This window comes from Thunnus albacares, chromosome 6 (assembly GCF_914725855.1).
Source record: "Thunnus albacares chromosome 6, fThuAlb1.1, whole genome shotgun sequence".
Lineage (NCBI taxonomy): Eukaryota > Metazoa > Chordata > Actinopteri > Scombriformes > Scombridae > Thunnus > Thunnus albacares.
The window spans coordinates 9,046,512-9,066,387 of record NC_058111.1 but is presented as its reverse complement, the minus strand read 5'-3'; the positions used below and the strand labels follow the sequence as shown (position 1 = coordinate 9,066,387).

Sequence of the window (19,876 nt, the reverse complement as noted above, 5' to 3'; positions counted from 1 at the left end):
TACTTATGAGCCGGGGCCAGAGAGGAGAGAACGCCTATGTGGGAGAGATGATAATGTAAGTTGGTGATTTTGTGGCCAGCTGTGAGTTTATGTGTTGTTTCTTCTTCAGTGGTCATTTTTCTAAACAGTTCAATGCATCATTATTGATTATTTTTATTACAATTTTGATAGGACAAGATGCATTGTTTTGTTTTCTTGTGGAAAAAATTCCAAATGTCATCTTCCACCGCATTCCTATCCACTCTCATTTTGTCTCAGCTGAGGTCACATGACTGATTGGAAACAGGAAAATATGTAAATTGTGTTGCAGACCTCATTCCAAAGACACCAGCCCTGCAAAATGACTTTAGACATTTGCACAAAAAGCACTCAAACTAAACCCCCTTTTATTTTTTTAACTCTGTGAACCTTCACTAGAGGAAGAAACAAAAGAGCTCAGAACAGGGACTGTAAATGTTCTGTGGTTTGTGGAAGCGCTTCATCGGTTGAGCGTTTAGTCACATACGGGCTTGTTGTGGCTTCTTTTTGTGCTGTAAGACGGAGCTCATGTTGACATAAGTCACAGCCAACCAGTGATTGTTCAACACCTCGAAACGTCAGTAATTTACTTCACGTCCAATCTTTCCCAAGTCGACCGAGAATCATCCCTCCGTGTGACTGATCCTCCTAAGCAGACGGTGCTCCCCTGAAGTGATCTCGTTGAAGCGCATGAAGTTTTCATTACTCTATGATTAAGGCTGTCTGCTCGGTAATTGTTTGAGGGCTAGCTTGTTTCACAGCGCTGCCGATCTCCCACAGTCGGTCGTGTCTGAACTGACTCATGACAGCCTCCACACTTCTCAGGCCGTCTGTGACAGTGTGAATTTTGAGGACAGTTGTGCCAGGTGGGACCAGCTTGAAGGAGCTCTCTGAGTGGACTGGACACTGGCCCTGGCACAGGACGCCGTCCAACAGGAAGAAGAACAGATGGCGCAAATTATGTATCACCAAAACCTCTCTGCGGCTCTGGTTATTTAGTTCTAATATGTCCTGTTCTTTCGCTGTCTGCTAACCGTGGCTTTAAAATTTGGTTAGATTGTGCATCCGTCAACAGTGCCGGCTGAGTTTTTTTCTTTATTTCACCGTCTAATATGTTCATGTATGTCATACGGTTTTAAGCAGGGACAAACACAAACAGCATGCAGTTATACAGTGCAATATATACAGTACACACACAGCCTTGCATTCCTGCCAAAAATCTGTTCTTTCCTGTACTTCTCTACTTTCCGTACGTCACTACTGGATAAATATTTGATTTCAGCCAATGGAGCTGGATGGCTCAGGTACTCTTTGATGTCAGTATGGAGATCAATTCGGCCGTAGGTTCTCTCTGTACACGGCGCTCTCTTGACCTGAAATTCCTCAGCCTACGCTGGTAAACACTCCCACGGATCTCAAAACAAACTCTGTCGGAGCAGACAAACATGTAGGTCCGAGCCGATTGTAAGCAGGTGACACACGGGTCATTACCATGTAAATGCACCCATTGATCCCTCTTAGTCTTACAGTAAACACCGTAGGTTTCGCCCAGACGAGAGGCTCATATGGGCGGTGTAGCTGTGTGGGATATGAGTGTGTGTGTGTTTAATCTCAGCATCTTAGTCATAGCTTATCTACGTTGCCTTTAAAAAGTGGTTATGGATCACAGCGACCTGACTGGTGATTAATATTCAGATAGCATCTCGTGTCGTCTTGACTGAGTGACACTGACGCCATGAGGAATTTGTCTCTGGATGTGTGAAGCGTCTCATAACCTTCAAACTTCACTTTGCCTTTCGCTGTGAACACCGGTAGATATTCTATGGGCACATTCATCTAAAAAAAAAAAAACAAAAAAAAACTGAGTTAGAACTTACAGAGCCGTTGTATTATACAACAATCTTTCAGCTAATATTACTCAGACATGAACCGCTGCTAGATTTAGAATATTATTACGTGTCACAGTATCCTTGTACCCGTTTTGTTTTATAAGCTTTGATTTTTTAACTTTCCTGACAGATTGTTCCTTTGTGTTTTGCATCATAGCGTAATCTAAAATGTCTTTCCCATGGACCCAAAGAACACAGCTTAAGGAAAAACAGAAGCTAAGAATTAAGGCATTCTAATCCTGAGCGAGCACAAAGCTGATTTGGTTATCACAGTTCAGAAACAAGCTTGTTTCTGAGTCTGAATGTGTATTAGTAGGACAGGGAGCTGGATAGAACAGCAGTCGTCCTGTTTCTCCTGGTTCAACACACACACACACACACACACACACACACACACACCTCACCCCCCCTGAGGCAGTCGAGGAGTCCAACCTTGGCATTGCCCCAAGACATGAGGGGCAGCTGTGTTTCTCAGGCAAAGAGCTGGAGGAGCTCTCCTCACCCTCCTCCCCATTTCCTGCCTGCGCCGCCTGCCTCTCCATTCCTGGTTTTTCTGCTGCTGCACAAAGCAGGCCACACTTTGTGTTTTGAAGGGTTACTGGACCCCCCCCCACCCCACCCCCCCCACCCCCCACCCCTCCCTCCCGTCAAACCTCAAGGAGCTAACCGCTTACTGTCTTCGGAGAAAAATTAAGAGATAGAGAGAAAGAAAGAGAGAGAGAGAGAGAGCAATAGAGACCCAGAATGCTCTAAGTTCAGACTGGGTGACTCTCGTTAGGAGTTGCATAACAAGACATTTACTGGAATCAGGGAGCCGCAGGCCAAAGTCTGGTGCCACTGGTTAGTCAGCGGAACTGTGAGGCACTGTGTTAGAGATATGTGGGACGCAAGTCTCCTGTGTGTGTGTGTGTGTGTGTGTGTGCGCGCACATAACCTGGGCCTCATAATTAAAGCCCTGCTGCTGGCAGATGCACAGACACGATGGCAGGCAGACCGACAGGCCGACACAGGGAACATTCCAGCACAAGCTTTTATATCTTTTTTATTGTGGCGTGATATTCTGCCTTCCCTTTTTCTCCCCCAGCTGATTTTAATCCAGTATCTTCTTACAACTGCCCTTTTCTCTCCCCCTTGCTTTTGATATCACTTAGCGCTTTGATGTGCTGAATCACCATAGCTGGCGCACCACGGGTGTTAAAAAAGCAGCTGTGAGTATCGATGAACGCTACCTGTTAGCCTTTGTAAGGTGTTCTGGTAGTTGCAGTGGCTGCGGGTAATGATTATTTTTATTATCAATGAATCCTCTGATTATTTTTTATTTTTTTTTTTAGCGGATGAATTTCTGAGTTCATAAAATGTCAGAAAAAAGTAAAAAAAAAAAAAGCCCATCAGAAGTTCCAGAGAAGAAGTGACATTTAAGTCAAAGACAGCTCATTGTCTCATGATGCAAGAAATTAATTAATCACTTATAAATGACTTAAACGATTGATTATGATGACCAACTCATCGATGAATCTACTAGCCGCAGTAAATCCACTTGTTCAGATGTTTTTTTTGGCTCAGCACAGTATAGAAAACGTGACGCAGATGAGTGAAAAACATCATCATGTTCAAAAGTGATGTAACTGTGCCCATCCACTCTGATTGGATTGAGCAACAGTGTGAAACTAGTAGCCCCACACATGATTTCACAACCTCATGTTTTCCTTCTGCCGCGCTCCACATTTGTTTACCTCTCAGCACTGGCACGAGTACTCGCTGTTGTTGTTGTTTTTTTTTTTTTGCCTCTCATTACCTCTTACAAGAAACATTTTAGGATATTAATCGCTGACTCAAACCTTAACAGACAGAAAATAAAAAAAAAAGGAGGCAGGAAAGCACGTCGGTGTGAGCCAGGAATACTGAATGGTGTTTGAATGTTTATGTCTGTGTGTGGTACACGTGTGTTTATTTATGGATCTATTCACGGCCGTTCTGTAGCTGTAAAGACGCATCAGTTTAACCTCAGGTGAGTATTGGCAATTGATTCCATGTGCCGGTGCTGTTTGGGTCATTGTTTCATAGTAACCCTTTCAACAGCGTGTCCAGAATATTATGGGAGGAAGCCAACAGGCAGCGGGCAGAAGCTCCCCGCCACATATCACACAGAGAGTCCTGTCTGTCTGTCTGGTTTTCAGTCGAGCTTTGAGGTTTGTAGTTTTGTCTCTGAAAAAGTTCAGATTCTGTCGGGTCACCGCTCCGCCTCTCAGACTGTCTTGCACATGAGTTCCCCTATAGCATGCAAATAAGTTCCAGTTTAAAAGGGCAATAATTAAGATTTCCGTTCCCGCGTCGAACAATCCACAATGTATCTGCAGAGGGTTGCTATGCTATTTGATGTAACAGATGGTCCGCCAGAGATCACTCAGTCAAGGTTTTCCTGCATGGAGAACTGTCTGGTGGCCACGAATGAGAGATTTTATTCCACTGAGCAAAAAAAAAAAAAAAAAAAGGTTTAATATCCTTTTTAAATTATTGAAATTGAAATTTTGAGTTAAGTGCTTATCATAGCAGACAAAGAAAAGTGGGTTCTGTTTATATAGCGAATGAATTAGAATCATTTTGAATAACTAGTCAGATTAATTTAGTTTAGCTTTTGAGAAAAAGAGAGTGATATTATTACATATTTTCAGTTTATCTACATGATTATGTGAGTGTTTGTTTTTATTTGGCTCTTTGCTATTAAAATATGAGAGGTGATTGAAGATTTGACAAGAGATTTGTAAGATTTAGACTTTAATGAACCTGTTATCAACTTGGAACCAAAATCCAAAATACAACCAGCTATCAGACCCCCACGCTTTTAGATATTTAAGTTAGCTAAACATATTTAATTAGAGCATAATCTGTTAAAATTGTACGTTTACTGAATCGAGGAATGATATCTGTCTGCGCCGCAAGCGATATTTTGATTAGATATACAGTTTAACCTTAGCGAGTGACATAACTGGTTTTAGAGCTGGCAATGTCACACTCGAAGCCTTTATTTCACTGGAAATGACCCAGGAAAATCCCTGCAAAGTGCCTCTTTCATTTTGTGAATTTGTGAACCCTGCTGCACTCCTGCCAGAGATTTGTTTTGTCAGTTCTTTTTCTGGCCGTAGACCAGATCATTCAGCGAGTGTACCATCCAGTTACTGCACAGAGTGTAAGCGATATACAAAAAAGACACCGGCGAGGAGAGAGTCGAGCGCAGGACAGAAAAAAAAAAAAAAAATTATGCCCACGCAGGTTGCTTTAGTCTGGAGTCGAAAAACACAGAGAGTTGACATCCAGCGCTGTGGTCAGGTAAACAGTCATTTAGGATGAGTCAGAATGTTATTTTTTTCTGAGTGAGGGTTTGGTAGTAGTGGGACGAGAGCACGTGACCGTCTGTTTTGGCAGAGGGTTTGCCCAGGCATGGCAGTTTGTTTCACAGAACATGCTGTTGCTCTGTCTGCCATCACAACTTCTCATCAGTCAGGAAAATTGTTAAAAAATCTCCTGCGGTGTGGGCTGGATGACCTCAGCATTATTTTATAGTGTGAGAAGAGGAACTGTGGAATGGATTTTAATAATTTCACCATTGAAATGAGAAGTAAAATCCCTCAACGCTTCTTCACACATGAAAAATGCGGTCTTTCATCAATTCCTCATAGCTTATGCGCTCGTGTGTGTGTGTGTGTGTGTGTGTGTGTATGTGTGTGTGTGTGTGTGTGTGTGTGTGTGAGCTGGCTGTAGACACACAGGGTGCTGAGTAGAGCAACACTTTTACGGGACTACTCGCTGCTGAGGGCCCCAAACCACAGGCATTACCCAGACCCACATTGTTGTGCAATTCCCGCCCTAAAGCGATTATGCATGGTGCCTGTCAGACTGGGCCGGCATTATCACACAATCACACATGCATTCAGGCCCTCTATCACATACATGAATGCTCACTCCAGCCCTGTAGCCCGGCTGGCATGGGTGGAAATTCAAATGCACACTTCAAATCAGAAGTGCCGTTATGACTGCGCACTAGACGGCGGATTCCCCCCCCCCCCCCCCCTTTGTTGTCACGGGAACTAATAGTTTGTTTCGAGGTCAAAGTGCGTCACAGCGTAACTGAACCTCCCTCTGGAGCGTTCGGTCGAGGTGTGCGTCGGTGTTGCAACATAGCAGCGCTATTGTCTGTGTTGTATAGTGAGGATCTTGGCTAAAGAAGTGTTTATAAAAGAAACACCTCACAGGAGGGAGAGGGAGAGGATACCAGCAGACATGCACATACTGCAGGCACTAAAAACTGGGAAAGGTGTTGTAAGTCCATAACATTTCTGTAGCAAGTTATTATTATTATATCATCAGAAACAATCGTTCACAATGGATGTAATGTTGTGGTGGGAAGATGTACTGTAGGGGGGTTGAGAGTCAGCGGGTTGCATCCTGTGTGGCTCTTCATTCAGGTTTCTTGTGTTGGATTCTAGGAAACGCAGCAGTGCCAGTCAGGCAGATTAAAACATGTAACCACTTGCGGACTCATTTTTTCTCTCAATGAATCATTCATGTTCTGGTTGAAGTAGTCCCCAAGAGAGATACCAAAGGAAAAATAAAATCTGGAGTCGCTGACGACACAGGTTTTTTGTGTTTGGATGTTACAAATCCTGAATCATTTTCATTGTTGACAGACTGTGTCATTCGCAGCTTCGTTCTGTTTAATCATGACATGTGATTATTATTTCACTGACTTTTACCAAAGGTTGAGAAATGGGAGGAAAAAGTTGGGATGCAGCCAAGTGCGCTCAACTGAAAAACGTGCTCATAGTTTCACTCTTCTACCGCGGTGCTGTTTTCGCTTTTATGCATCTCGCATCTTATATTCTGCACTAATACGAGAGCATATACAGTATATACCATGCATATGATACTTACACGAGCTTGTATCATCTGTTTTATTCAACTCGTCATGTCTTTGTGCTTCTCTTGAGGACAGAACAGTGGAAAACCTGAATTATAGAAACACAGTGATCTCATGAAAAGTGATTCATTTACTGTCACACAACGTGAGTGAAATAAATCTGTATAGTCCAGCGGCTCTGTTTTTTTTTTTTTTTCTGTCAGGACATGTAGTTTGCCGCACTGATTGCATGAATTACCTCTATTCTAGCCTTCTATTACCTCTCTCTTCCTCCACCTGCTCCTCTCCCTTTTAAGAGATGCAAATTTCAGCCTATAGCTGACAGGAAGTGGGTACTTTGAAAGCAGCACAAGGTATGCAGCACCGTGCTAGTGATGTCATCACAAGAGGAAGCAACGCTGAACGTGATGCCAGATTCTGTGGCTTCTTCCTCTTCCAGTATTTCCTTCATGGTTTGTTTTTTTTTTTCGTTCTTCCTCTTTGTCCCACTCGGAGCTGGGAAATACTTCAGTTCATCAGTACGTCCATATGATCATTTTATATTTTTATATCAAGACATCGTGGTTAACAGTCATGTAACTGACAGCTGATATTATCAGGAGAGCATTTATTTGCAGACATCCCTTTGACCTTTTCCAGCGCTGAATCACGAACACACGGAGCTAAACGAAATGTAACTCGGTTAAATAGAGCCAAAGTTAATGTTGGAGTGAGGCTTTGGTTTACTCATGTGCACCTCCTGTCTTGACCTTTTCTGGTGCCAGTTTGATAATGGCCCCACTTACTGGGATTCCAAGTCCAGCCTTCGGTGCCCCGGTTTAATGTCACACTTTCCGTGTACTGCCCCTCGCAAAAATGTGAGCCCTGAGTCACCACATCTGCAAGCTTTTTTTTTTAATATTCATCAGAGGAGATTTGAAACATTTGTCAGAGTTCTTGTACTCATACATATCGGTCATGTTCCACTTTATAACCAGAGAGAGACAAGCGACACCCTTTTTTTTTTCAGCGTATTTTTCCATCACAACTGCCCTCATGAGACTTTTAGCATAGTATCGCACGCGCAGTATATTGAACGCGTGTCATCGGCGGCGCTTGTGTAATCGCGACAAGGCTGAGTAACAAGGACTCTGACGATAGCATTAAAAAAAACAACTGCGCAGAAATGTTAAACAAAGCAGTATTTTTTCATGTCAAACAAACTGTGTTTTGCATTTTTAAAACACTTGAAGAAACTTTTATCATATCATCCCGAAGATAAACATGAAAAATGGAGCACAGTCACTATCTAGTCATCGGTTTCTGTTAAAAAACACTTCACTTGAATAAAGTCTCTCAGCGCTCCCTCTGTGACATTCACATATATTTATTTATTTTGCGATGTGTCACTGTTATTTCCTTTTCATGATGAGCCTGTGAGAGAAAAAAAAAATTACTTTGTGATAAAAGGATTATAATGGCTCCACTATATCTCATAAGGTTTCTTTTGTGTGTGTGTTTTTTGTTTTTTTTTGTGACAGAGATTGAGTCATGTTAATTTTAGATCTGGCAAACAGGTAAGTGCATTACAGCCCAACCTACAGGTGTACAGACTGCATCATGGATGCTGTGCATATGCCAGGAGAGTTAAAACCATTAGGAACTCAGTTTAGTAGAATACAAATAGCCTGCATCATCTCCTTGAAGGAAAAAAACAGTATAGGCAGGCATTTTTCTCTGATTTTCAGTTGATGTTTGAGTATGTTTTTAAGCACTAAGTTCAGAAGGACACATATTTATCTCAGTGTTTTACGGTGTAATGAAATATCACAGAAGACAAGTACACAAATAATGAGGAATCCTCTCAGCTCTCTAACCAAATGGTGATTTATTGTCGGAATCAACATCTAGCAGTATAAACAGCTCGGGGATATCCCCGTGTTTGCCAGGTCGAACTGGTGTAACAAGCATATAAATATAACCCCCCAAACACTCCCCTCTCCCTCCCTCCCTCCCTCCCTCCATTGGCGGGTCAGGCTTATGGGCGCAGGCCGCCACACAGGCACCCAGCAGTGGTCCACACACTGCATCTTTATCCAGGCCGAAAGCAGGCAGCAGCCCAGCCCAGCCGCTCTGCTGATCAGAGGCGAAAAATATCCCCCCAGCTCCACAGACACAGCTCTGTGCATTTACAGACTCACATTGTGTTGCACATAGCAACACATGCACATATTTTAGCATGGCAAGCTTAGCCAGCACAACCCAGTCCCTGTCTGTACACATGAGCTGCGTGCCGTTTAAGTCTGAGTCAGGAAATCAGCGAGCACAAGAGAAGTCGACATGTAAACAGGGAGCTGGGATCGCTTTAACACACTGCTGGGACATTATCTTAAAAGTACGTATAGCAGTCATCATAAACAACGTTACTGTATGTACTGTCAGAAAAAAAAAAAAAGAGGAAATGAAATTTGAATCACGTACTGATAAAGCTCACACAGTTTGTGGGGTTTCCAGGTAAGGTGACATGTGGGTGCTGTGGTCAAACCTTTAATCCCCCCAAGTGAAAAAAGATTTTCAGATATCGGTAACAATGGGAAATGTGATTTTCTGAAGAAATGTGCTCGCCACTGCTGAGAAGTTGCACCGGAAACATTTCTCAAAGGTTTTGAAAGGTTAAAATGTTCTCAAATGTAAATTCCTTGCTCGTGAGAAAGTTATGATTAAAGCTGAAGCACTTACTTATCAGTCGAAACACTGAACAGGCAGTTAAAGTGTAAGCACCGAAAACAGCTGATGTGTCAGTTGAAGATTAATCACTGCAAAGGTGAAAAATGCCTGTTGATTGTATCTGTTAATTTTTAATCACAGTTTGCTTTGAATTATTCATTTGAATTTTGAAAAATGATAGTCCTCATTTCTTATTTCTTGAAGGCCTTAAAGCAACAAAATGCAAATTTAAATTGACAACTCAGCCATTGATTTAAAGTAACACAATGTTTCATTTCTGTGCTTTTTTTTTATAACTTAAATGAGCTGAAATTGCTCAAGAACATACTGTGATTTACCTTTGATGCCAACAATTCTCCTGCATTGTTTTTTTTTTTAGATTTAAACTGGAGGTAGTCAACTGCTCTTCCTCTCTCGCCGGCCTTGTGAAATAAATACGAGGGAAGAGCGAAAACCTCATTGGCTGTTGAAGGTTTTACAGCATGTACGATCACTCGCTTATGCATACAGCCAAGCTTTCTGTTGGAGCAATTTATCCAAATGTCAGACCTGGATAAAAAAAAAAAAAAAAGAGGAAATAGCGCATGATTTGTTTCTGTTTGTTTGGATCCATAATTGAGGGCAAATCATAAGCGAGGAACTGTTTGTAAGATGTACAGTAAGAGCTTTATCTGCCATTGTAATCCTGCTGAAAAAGTTTACCTGGACAAGGGCCCCCTCTTTCCTTTTTCCTCTTGTTTTGCCCAGTCAGACTACAGAGTTTTGATTAGGAAGTAGTAGCTCTTGAACCCACTGTTTTCTCCAGCTAGTCCCCTACACCGCTTCTATGAGGGCCTCATTCTGCAGTGTTTTGCATAGAAACCAGAGGCTTCAGTGGGATCAGTATCAGGACCGGCCAGCTCTTCCTGTGCGGATACAATGCAGCAGGAAGTTCACTAATAGCCCCTCTACTCCGCCGCTCGTCTCACACTATCATACGGCGATGAAAGATCCCGGAGTGTCAGTGGTTATGCTGTTTCTCACCGTATGCATAAAAACCAACTCACAGCGTATTTATCATTTGTCTACAGCATTTGTGTGACCGATCAATCTTAAGCTTAACTAGTCACCATCCTCTCATTCTTCCAAGTTCAGTATGTGTGTGTGTGTGTGTGTGTGTTTGGGGGGGGGGAGGGTGGTTGGTTGAACTCAGATTCCTTGCAGAGGATTGTGAAAAGGAGATCCTGCCAAGAGGCCGTCAGTAAATACATTTGCAGACAGATTTGCTTGCTTAGATTTGCATGACTTGCGTTTTCTGCCTTTCCATCTGCGCTTTACGATCAGTCATATAACAGAGCATCTGACAATGACCATTTTGAAGAGGTACTTTCCTGGAAGTCATAGACTGCTACTTGGACTCATAGAATCCTAAAGTGAATTTAAGGAGCTCCACACTGAGCACTCAGTGTCCGGGCCTCTTGTCTCCCCTCTTTGCCAAATTGAATTATTGGAAGTTGACGTCAGCGGGTGAGAAAGGGACTCTTTTTTTGCTGCAACACGAGTGTGCGATCAGCTGTGGCCAGTAGTGCATGTGCATGATGTCCCAGGAGGAGCCAGGGGAAAGGACAAGGGAGGAATAGAGGACTAAGAAGGGGGCGGGGATGGAGGGAGAGGGCAGAGACGACCTATTTCTGGTTCGTACCATATCCTAGGGTCAGTTTCCATTTTTAATCTTGAGACTTTTTTTTTTTTTTTTTTTTTAAAAACAGAAAATCGTGGCAAAACAGATTTCTTTTTATATCTCCGTTAACAGTGACACGTTTATGCTCTCGCGGCCAGTCAAACCTGAGGCGCTGTGCTGTGTTGCTCGCTGCTACGCAACATTAATGACAACAATCATTTCCTTTTCTCCGGACCGTTTTAATGAAACCGAGGGTGTAAATAATAAAAAGGCCCGAGGCTTTACATTTCCTGTGCGCTGTTTTTATTTCCACTGCCTTTTATGATCATTGCTGTATTGACTTTAGTAAATAGGTCAGATTATCACTGGTCGGTTCAATATTGGTGCTGATGATAACCTATCAAACTGCAAACACATGAAGTCATCACCGTCTATTCAGATCGCCTCGTGAATGCGGTAATGTGAAGGTGTATTGCTTGATTTTTTTTTTTTTTTTTTTTTTTTTTTTTTGCTTGTTTGTGTGTGTGAAAGAGAGACAGGGAAAAAAAGACACTAATTGCTCAAAATGTCATGACTGAGCCAATTAAAGCAACAAATTAGACGCAGACACTTTCATATCAGCCCACTTTAGCTTGTCTTTATTGACTGTCGGTGTCCAATAAATCCCCCGTTAAACATTTAAAATAAAGCAAAATTACCCCAAAAGTGTTGTTTTTTTTTTCTTTCTTTTATTCAGCCACAAGAACTTTGGCTGACAACAAGAGAAATAGAGAGACAGAGGTTGAAATGTTGAATTAAATTAGAAACCGTTTGATCAATATCAGTGCCAGCTGCTTTGACAGTTTTCAATACCCCCCAACGACTTATCTCAAACCAAGAGGAGGCTTCTACCCTCTTGTCACGTCCGCTTAGCTCCATCCCACCCCTCTAGATATTGTCTCTTTGATCTGCCTCTTCAACCACTTTACCACAACGCACCACCTTTAGTTAACCTACTTTCATAATCTAATGGAATCAGTCGTAATCGGCGTCTGGATCACAGAATACTAAATGCATCTGACGTGAAGAGGGGGAAAAACCTGCTGTGAGCAAATCTTATGATGACTTTGTAATCCCAGTCAGTGGTAGTTCCCCGTCACTTGTAGCCCCACCATCAACCCACGCTTAACACCACCTCAGACCTGCTGAGGTGGTGTTAGGCTAATAACAGGTTTATGCTTTTTCTGTCTTAACCACACTGCTCTAACTCAGCCAGACTCAGCACAAAGCACACTGCTCCAGACATGAGCAAGTTACAGCTTTAGGGCTACTTACTGCGGCGGTCAGAAACGGTGCGCTACGTTCTCTGTAGGTCGTCCTCCTTACAGCCGCAGACATTACACAGAAAATAGCTAGTTACGGTGCACAAACACACCTAGATCTTTAAGCCGTTTGATCCCTCTATAATTGGCTCTTACAATTCTGATGTTGACCTTTTCATCATTTGATGCCTCTAACCTTTTAACCCAGTTTAATGACTTCTGTGTTTCTTTGCCTACTGATATATTCTCTACTCTTCATCTGAATGTAATGAGTCTTTCCAGCAACTAGGACAAATTCATTCATTATTTATCTGCAATCAAACGTGATCTTTCTGTCATTGCTTTATCAGAAACATGGCTTACAGAGGACTCGAGAGAAATCTTTAAATTACTTAAATACAATTTGGTTCACAACGTAAGAGAGAATATATCTGGAGGTGGAGTATCTCTGTTTATTCATGGTGACTAAGACTTTAAAAATAGGCATGATCTCTCTCTGAAGTCAGATAAAGTTGAATCTGTTTTTTTGGGGGGGTTTTTTTAGAGCTCTCTGGTGTCTCTGGTGGGAATATTGTTGGTGTTATTTCTCGCCCACCTGACTGAAGTTTATCCAGTTCTCTTGACCTGATAAACATTGAGGATAAAACTCTGTTACATTTTAGGTCATTTCAATATAAACCTCTTTAAAAAATAAATTAAACACCTTCACTGGGGATTTCCATCGAAAATATCTGAAATAAAAATAGGCGATTCAGAAAAAATTCAAGTAAAGCGCTGCAATGTGAGAACAGTCATTAGTGCAAACAACAATAAAATCAGAAATTAACTTTCACTGTCAGCGCTCATGTGACAATAGAGGTGACACAGCATCCAGGCCACATGATGATGCAGTAAACAGACCATTGGGGTGCAGAGATGTGGGTGAAAGACAGGCGACACCCTGCAGATGACCCCGTCCACAGGAAATCATAAAAAGAAGACAGAAGTCTCTAATCAAAGCAGAGCAGCATGTTGTGGTTATTCTCTATTCAATATTGAAGTTTTGCTGCACGCTGCACACAGAGCTGAATTAAATAGTGATTTGCAAGAATGACATTAAGTGTATTGGCATGACTGGCCGACTGGCGCTATCCACAGTAGTGAAAGGCAACGGGATTTAATTCTGGCATGTTGAATTAGCATTTAACCTTTTTGTTTTGCTGTATATGATCACATCAATGTGTCCAGAAGAGGAAAGGACAAGGTATGAACGTTACAGCACATCCCTGATAGTGAAAATACTGCACTACTTGATGAATTAAAAAAAAAAAAAGAATGCATTAAAATATTCCTGCAAATGCAATGATCAAATTCAAATTTGTATTTGTATTAAAGTTCATAATTATTTTATAAATGTTACTGTAACAGCTGCAAGAAACAGCCTAATATGCTTCATAGTCTATTTAGGCCCACTGTGGTGCTGATTTATTTAGATGAATAAAAATCTAACTGTATCATTTTCAGTGGCACAAACTCATACTCTAAGGATTTGTCTAAAATTACAATTGAGTCTGTTGAGATGCCTCAAGTGTCAACTAGAAGATTCCTGGGAATTATTGTTAATGAGAGTTTGAGTTTGAGAGAAATCAAACTGACTGGGTTAGCAGAAAAATAAATAAATCTGTTGGTATAATAAGGAGGGGTTAGTCATCTTGTCACCACAGACTGTCTCCCTACTCTATTACAGTCTAATTTATCCCTATCTTTCATATTGTAATATAATTTGGGTGAGTACTTTTCCTACTACGCTCCACAAAATTCTGCTCCTCCAGAAACGTTTAGTTAGGCATTGCAACACGATCGGTCACAAATCTCATCTGCTGCTCCTCTATTTCAGAAACTCCAGATTCGTACTATTTATGACATGCGTCTTTATTTATAAGATACAGTCAAGTAAAGGGGATATTCCTGAGCAGATCAAGACTCACTTTAATGCAAATTCATAGGTCATCTTCCTAAAAAAAAAAATCCCTCTATAAAATGTTACAAAAGATACTTCAAAGACCATTTAACCGCTCTTTTTTTTGTAGCTGCTTTTCCCCATGTGTTCTTGTCCATGTTTCACTCATATGTATCATTACTATTTGCACAGGGGTAAATACAGGTGTATAAACCAATATCTCCCTCACAAATACATGCACACACACACACATACACATGCATGCACACATTTTCTGCTTTTATTTCAATTTTATTGTTGTTATTATTATAGATGTTATCATATATACTTTGTTACTATTAGTTTGCCATCACTTTCATGTAGTCATATAATTTTTGTGTGTGTTTGTTCTCTATAACGTTGTGGAATTGTAACATTATTTAGGTGAACGCTTCAAATAAGCACATTGGCTTTTCTTCCTCTCTCTGCACTGCATATTATCTGTTATCTTTGTAGTTTTTTGTGTATTCTGTGAATTGTGCAAAAAATAATACTTGAAACTACTGTTAAGGTGAAGAAGCTTGCTCAGGACAGCACCGTTTCACTAATGAGTTCAGTGGAAATAGTGCAGTGAAACCGCATTTTTTTCATTTTGATTGGTTCCGTATCGCTGGTAAATGTGTGTGAAACTGCTTAGAGAAGTGCTGGCGTGTGAGTTCATACCTGCTGCACACTTTCAATCAGTGAGGAAGGAGCATTGCTGCAGACATTACATACATATAGCTGTATTGGCTTTGCAGTTGAGGTTTCACTTGTGGTTTCGCTTGATTCAGAGCAGCCCTGCATGTAGGTGGTGTTGCGATCTTATGGGGATTTTTTCTTTAGACGAGTTGACATTTGAGCAGCTCCGAAAAGCGTCAGCACCTCGGTCAGTGTGCCAGCATCTGTCTGGCATGCTGTCACTCGGTTTTCTGCATGTAGGTGGCTACTGTCTGCAGGAGAGGAGAGGAGAGGAGAAGAGTAGAGGAGAGGAGATAAGAAGAAAGAAAAGACAAGAGAAAAGGAGGAGGACGCGGCGGTGAGGAGCGGAGGGGAGAAAGAATGCAAACATATGAGAAGGGAGGGGAGGCAAGGTGAAAGCGAGAATATAATCGAGAGGAGAGGAGAGAGAGAGAGAGGAAATGAGATGAGTAGGAAGGAGATGAGAGATGACAAGACAAGGCAAGAAGGAGAGACCGGTGGAGGCCAAATGAGGGAAAGGGGACGAGAAATAAGGAGGAGAGAGGGAAGGAAAGGAGGAGAGGGTAATGTACTGAACACTGTGGCCTTTCAGTAGTACTGCCAGGGAAGGAGTTTAAACCAGCACAGTGTGTTCTTTACTGATCCATGCCCACTCTGTCACACACAACCCCTCTTTCTCTTTTTCTTAAATAGCCTACGCTCCAAACACATTCTCCTGCTCTCTCTCTCTCTCTCTCTCTCTCACACACACACACACACACACACACACACACACGCTCACACCACCCAGCAGACTCCCATACTGCAGGCACTTGTTGAGTCATGACGTATCCAGTCAAGTAATTCAGTTTCAACAGTCACACGAGAAAGAGAACCTTACTTTCATTTAATAAATAAAGTGTGACATCAGGGACTCGCAGCTAAACATAAACTCGCTGGCAGTTTGGGGAAAGGGGGGGGGGGGGGGGGGGTGTGGGGGGGAGGTTGGGGGGGGTGCGAAAGCTAAATTTGCGGTGTCCACTTGGCTCACGACGCTTGCGGCTTCACATTCCATGCCTTTTTCTCTGCCTCACGACCGCCGTGTTTCCTGTGAGGCAGGAAGTTAGCTCTGTTTCCTGTCACAGTCCTCTTTCATGTGGTCACTTCCTCGTGTTTTGCCAGCGCCGCTCTGTTCTGTTGACTCAGAGAACGGAGGTGGTGCTCCTCGCGGTGGGCTCAGGCAGAACAGAGAAAACTCTTTTTTTTTTTTTTTATTATCTCTGGCGACATGAACTAGCCTTCAGAGATAATGTCAGCTCGCTGCCTTTTTTTTTTTCCACAACATTTATTATGATGAAGTTCGTCACGGCAGAAAAGCATTCACATAAATTAAATAATGTATCGAATGAAAGCAGCAGGTCTTGTCTTGTCTTGGTATTAATCTTTATCTTTACACAATCTTTTTGTTTCTTTCCACTGTCCTCCAGTGACGGTAATTAGAGTTCAGTTCTGTGAAATCGTGGGTTTTGTAACCTTGCAGAGGAATGTTGATTGTGATGACTGCCTGGCTGGGAATCCTGCCTTTACTGTTTCCTAAGAGATACTAACAAGTTGGCTGTGATTACGATTGAACTTTGCACACAGTGATTAGCTGGAATGTTAGATGCCTGTGCGCTGAGCCAGAGATAAATCAGTGTCACATACAGTCGCAGGATCCAAAGGAAACAGACTTTAAATTTGTTTAAAAAAGAAAAATCTAATTTATGAAAAGCACATGAAGAAATGGAGAAATCGGTTTGTCATACTTGTTAGTGTAAAGTGTTTTAGCTGTTAGCCGGATTAGCTCGCGCTGTTAGCTGCGCTACGGTTAACTGGTTAAGTCTTCATCCTTCAAGAATATAGCGGCTACTAGCTTACCGTCAACACACACACACACACACACAGGCTAACATGCTAACATGCTTTTGTTTTCAACTCTCGTCCCAAATTCGTCTCTAAATTAATTTAACGTTACATCCTCCCGGGACGACAGGAGGTCCGCTCAAGCCCTGCATGCTTTGCTAATGACTTATTTGAAGAGTTGGGCATCCAAGATTGTGTTAAAGTGGTCTGTGATTTGGATGCGTGGCAGGAAAGTCGCCAACCAGTTTGTAATAATTATATGACTGCAAATGCAAGCGCTTTCATCAGCAGGCCGTAGGCTCAGTCACCATTGTGTTACCTCATCTGGCGATAGATAGTGACTTAACAGAAATTTATTCCAATCTTCGAGATTATAGCTTTAAGAACATAGATAGACTAACTTATCAGAGTTAACTTGAATGCATCAAACAAATTTGTGCAGAGTTGTTCATGATACTGACTATGCATGATCTCTGGATCGATTCGGCCAGCCGTCTTCTCTGCAAGGGAAATGCCGGAAAAAGCCACTCCTCCTCTTTGGTTTTACCGGCGGATTACAACATTAAAGGTGCATGCCGCCACCTACTGCAGCAAAGTCTCTAACATCATGCTATTCCCAGTCCCTCGTCATGTGTTTGTGAGAGAGAGAGAGAGAGCGAGAGCAGGTCACGCAGCTCCAAAAATAGAAAATCAATATGTGTCGGGCAATGTTGATATTGTGGTGGGCCGCCACAAATAAATGAATGTATGGGAAACCCTATCTGCGTGTGTGCGTTTGTGTCTGAGTGTGACCGTGTGTTCATGTTTTCATCCCCCGATCGCCCTGTGCTTTCAAAACCATGATATCAGTGGCTGCAGCGGAGTGAACAACAAAATCAAAACCATACCGCGCTGCTGTTTGTCGCATTGCCACTCCACAAAAAACATGAGCTGGCACACACACACACACACACACACACACACACACAAGCACACACATAGAGTGGGAGACGAGGCTTTTCCATTGGCCCCAGCAGACACCCTCAGCCACACTCCCCACACAGCACACTGAGTTCTGCCGAGTTCTGGTATTTCCCATCAGAGCATTTTTTATGACCCTTCACTTGTACTCCTCCTCTTGCATCAAGACTTTTAAACTGGTTTGCTCTTGATCATCACAACACCCAACGTACTGACTGTGACATAAGCCAAAATAGAAACCGGAGCCTCCAAAGTGGAGACTTTAGCTGTGAGTTTCTCCTTCCTGTCATCAGGATGATATAAGGCTGTAACAGGACATCCCGGCGTCTGCGCTCACATTGCAGTCATTCCTTGTTGCAGCACAGCTGAAATTACCAGCACTCTTAGTGGTCATGGGAAAGAGAGGCTCATGACCAGACTTTACTCCTCGCCTTTTGTCATAGCTACCGATGTGCAGGAGGAGGAGGGGAGGGGGGGAGGGGGTGGGGGTGGGGGGGGAGAGAAAAGCATTTGCTAGGCTAAACAGGGAAGGGCTGTCACGTCCCTCAGATCATGCAAACTAGCCCGAGACTATTGGCTGAGGGTGTCGGGTCATTTGATTCGAAGGTAATTTCATTCATTTGTGAAGGGCCAGTGTTCATGCAGGCCCTCATGTGCCCTAGAGCCTGAGGTCCTGCCAGTGAGGAGACGAAAGAGGTGGAGAGAAGGAGAGACAGAAAGGCGTGGAAGAGGAGAAGTGAAAAAAGGAATGAAGAACAGAAAAATGAAAGGAGACGTTATAGCAGAAGTGGGAAGCGATAGTAGAGCAGCGTAGTCTAATAATTGACCTGTTGATCGTCATAAATTGAGTCAACAGCAATTCTGGTTATTGATTAAAGGGACATTTTTACACCAATTGTACACACGGAGGTCACTTTACTCGTTATGAGGAGTCCTACTCAGCCTGAGAAAAAACAGTCTTCTGTGGCTCTGGAGGAGCTTTTTAAAAAGACTTGAGGCTAAAAGACTATTGAGTTGCATTATTTTGGAAATGCAGGCTCCAGCATTTTTACACTTCAATAGGGAATAAAAGTCAGGATATCTTGGCTTCTTCTGCTTTGATTTTGGCCGTCCTTTTTAAAAGATTGTCTCTTGAAAGTCCTTCAGCTTTATGAAAGTGGAATATGAAATAGCTGGAGTATCCCTTTAATCTTTAGAGTCAGACATGCAGCTTTTAAAAAGTGAGAATTTGCTAATATTCTGTTTGTTTTTATCATTTTAAATGAAATATCTTTAAGCTCTTGGAATACTGGACAAAACAAACAATTTGAAGCTGTCACATGAGCTCTGCCGAATTGTTATTAGCATTTCTCTTTATTTTCTGACATTTTATAGACTAAATGACAATTGACATTTGAAAACCAGTCGACAAATTAATCAACATGGAAAAGAATCACCACACGGACGAGAGGGATGAGATTTCATAGCGGAGAATGAGAGGAGGAGATGGTTGAGATGAAGAGAAGCAGAGGTGAAGACAGAGTAGAGGGCAGACTGTGAACCAGATGTGAAGTAGTGACTCACAGCAGGAACAGGCTTGATGACGTTAGCCACTATGCACGCTAAGCTCTGTGCATGCGTGTGTGTATGTGTATGTGTGTGTGTGTATGTGTGTGTGTGTGTGTGTGTGTGTGTGTGTGTGCCGGGAGTTCCAGCGTTTTTTCCAAAACAACAAGCTTTACGCATGCACAGTAATGTCTGGCCAAGGCTCATTACTTCATGTTATGGCCTGGACACAAAAAAGCAACACAGAGCCACAGAGTGTAAATTACTCTCTTGAAGGTAAATGGTCACTCGAACAACAGTTCTGGCTGATTTAGACTCTCGAAATCATAACAGGATGAAAAA

At 42.3% G+C, this 19,876-nt stretch overlaps 1 protein-coding gene across 1 annotated transcript in view; it reads left to right on the top strand.

Moving 5' to 3' along the window:
* Positions 1-19,876, top strand: part of foxo1a (forkhead box O1 a) — a 29,154-nt gene that overhangs the window by 3,530 nt on the left and 5,748 nt on the right. The gene's annotated exons all lie outside the window — the stretch shown is intronic.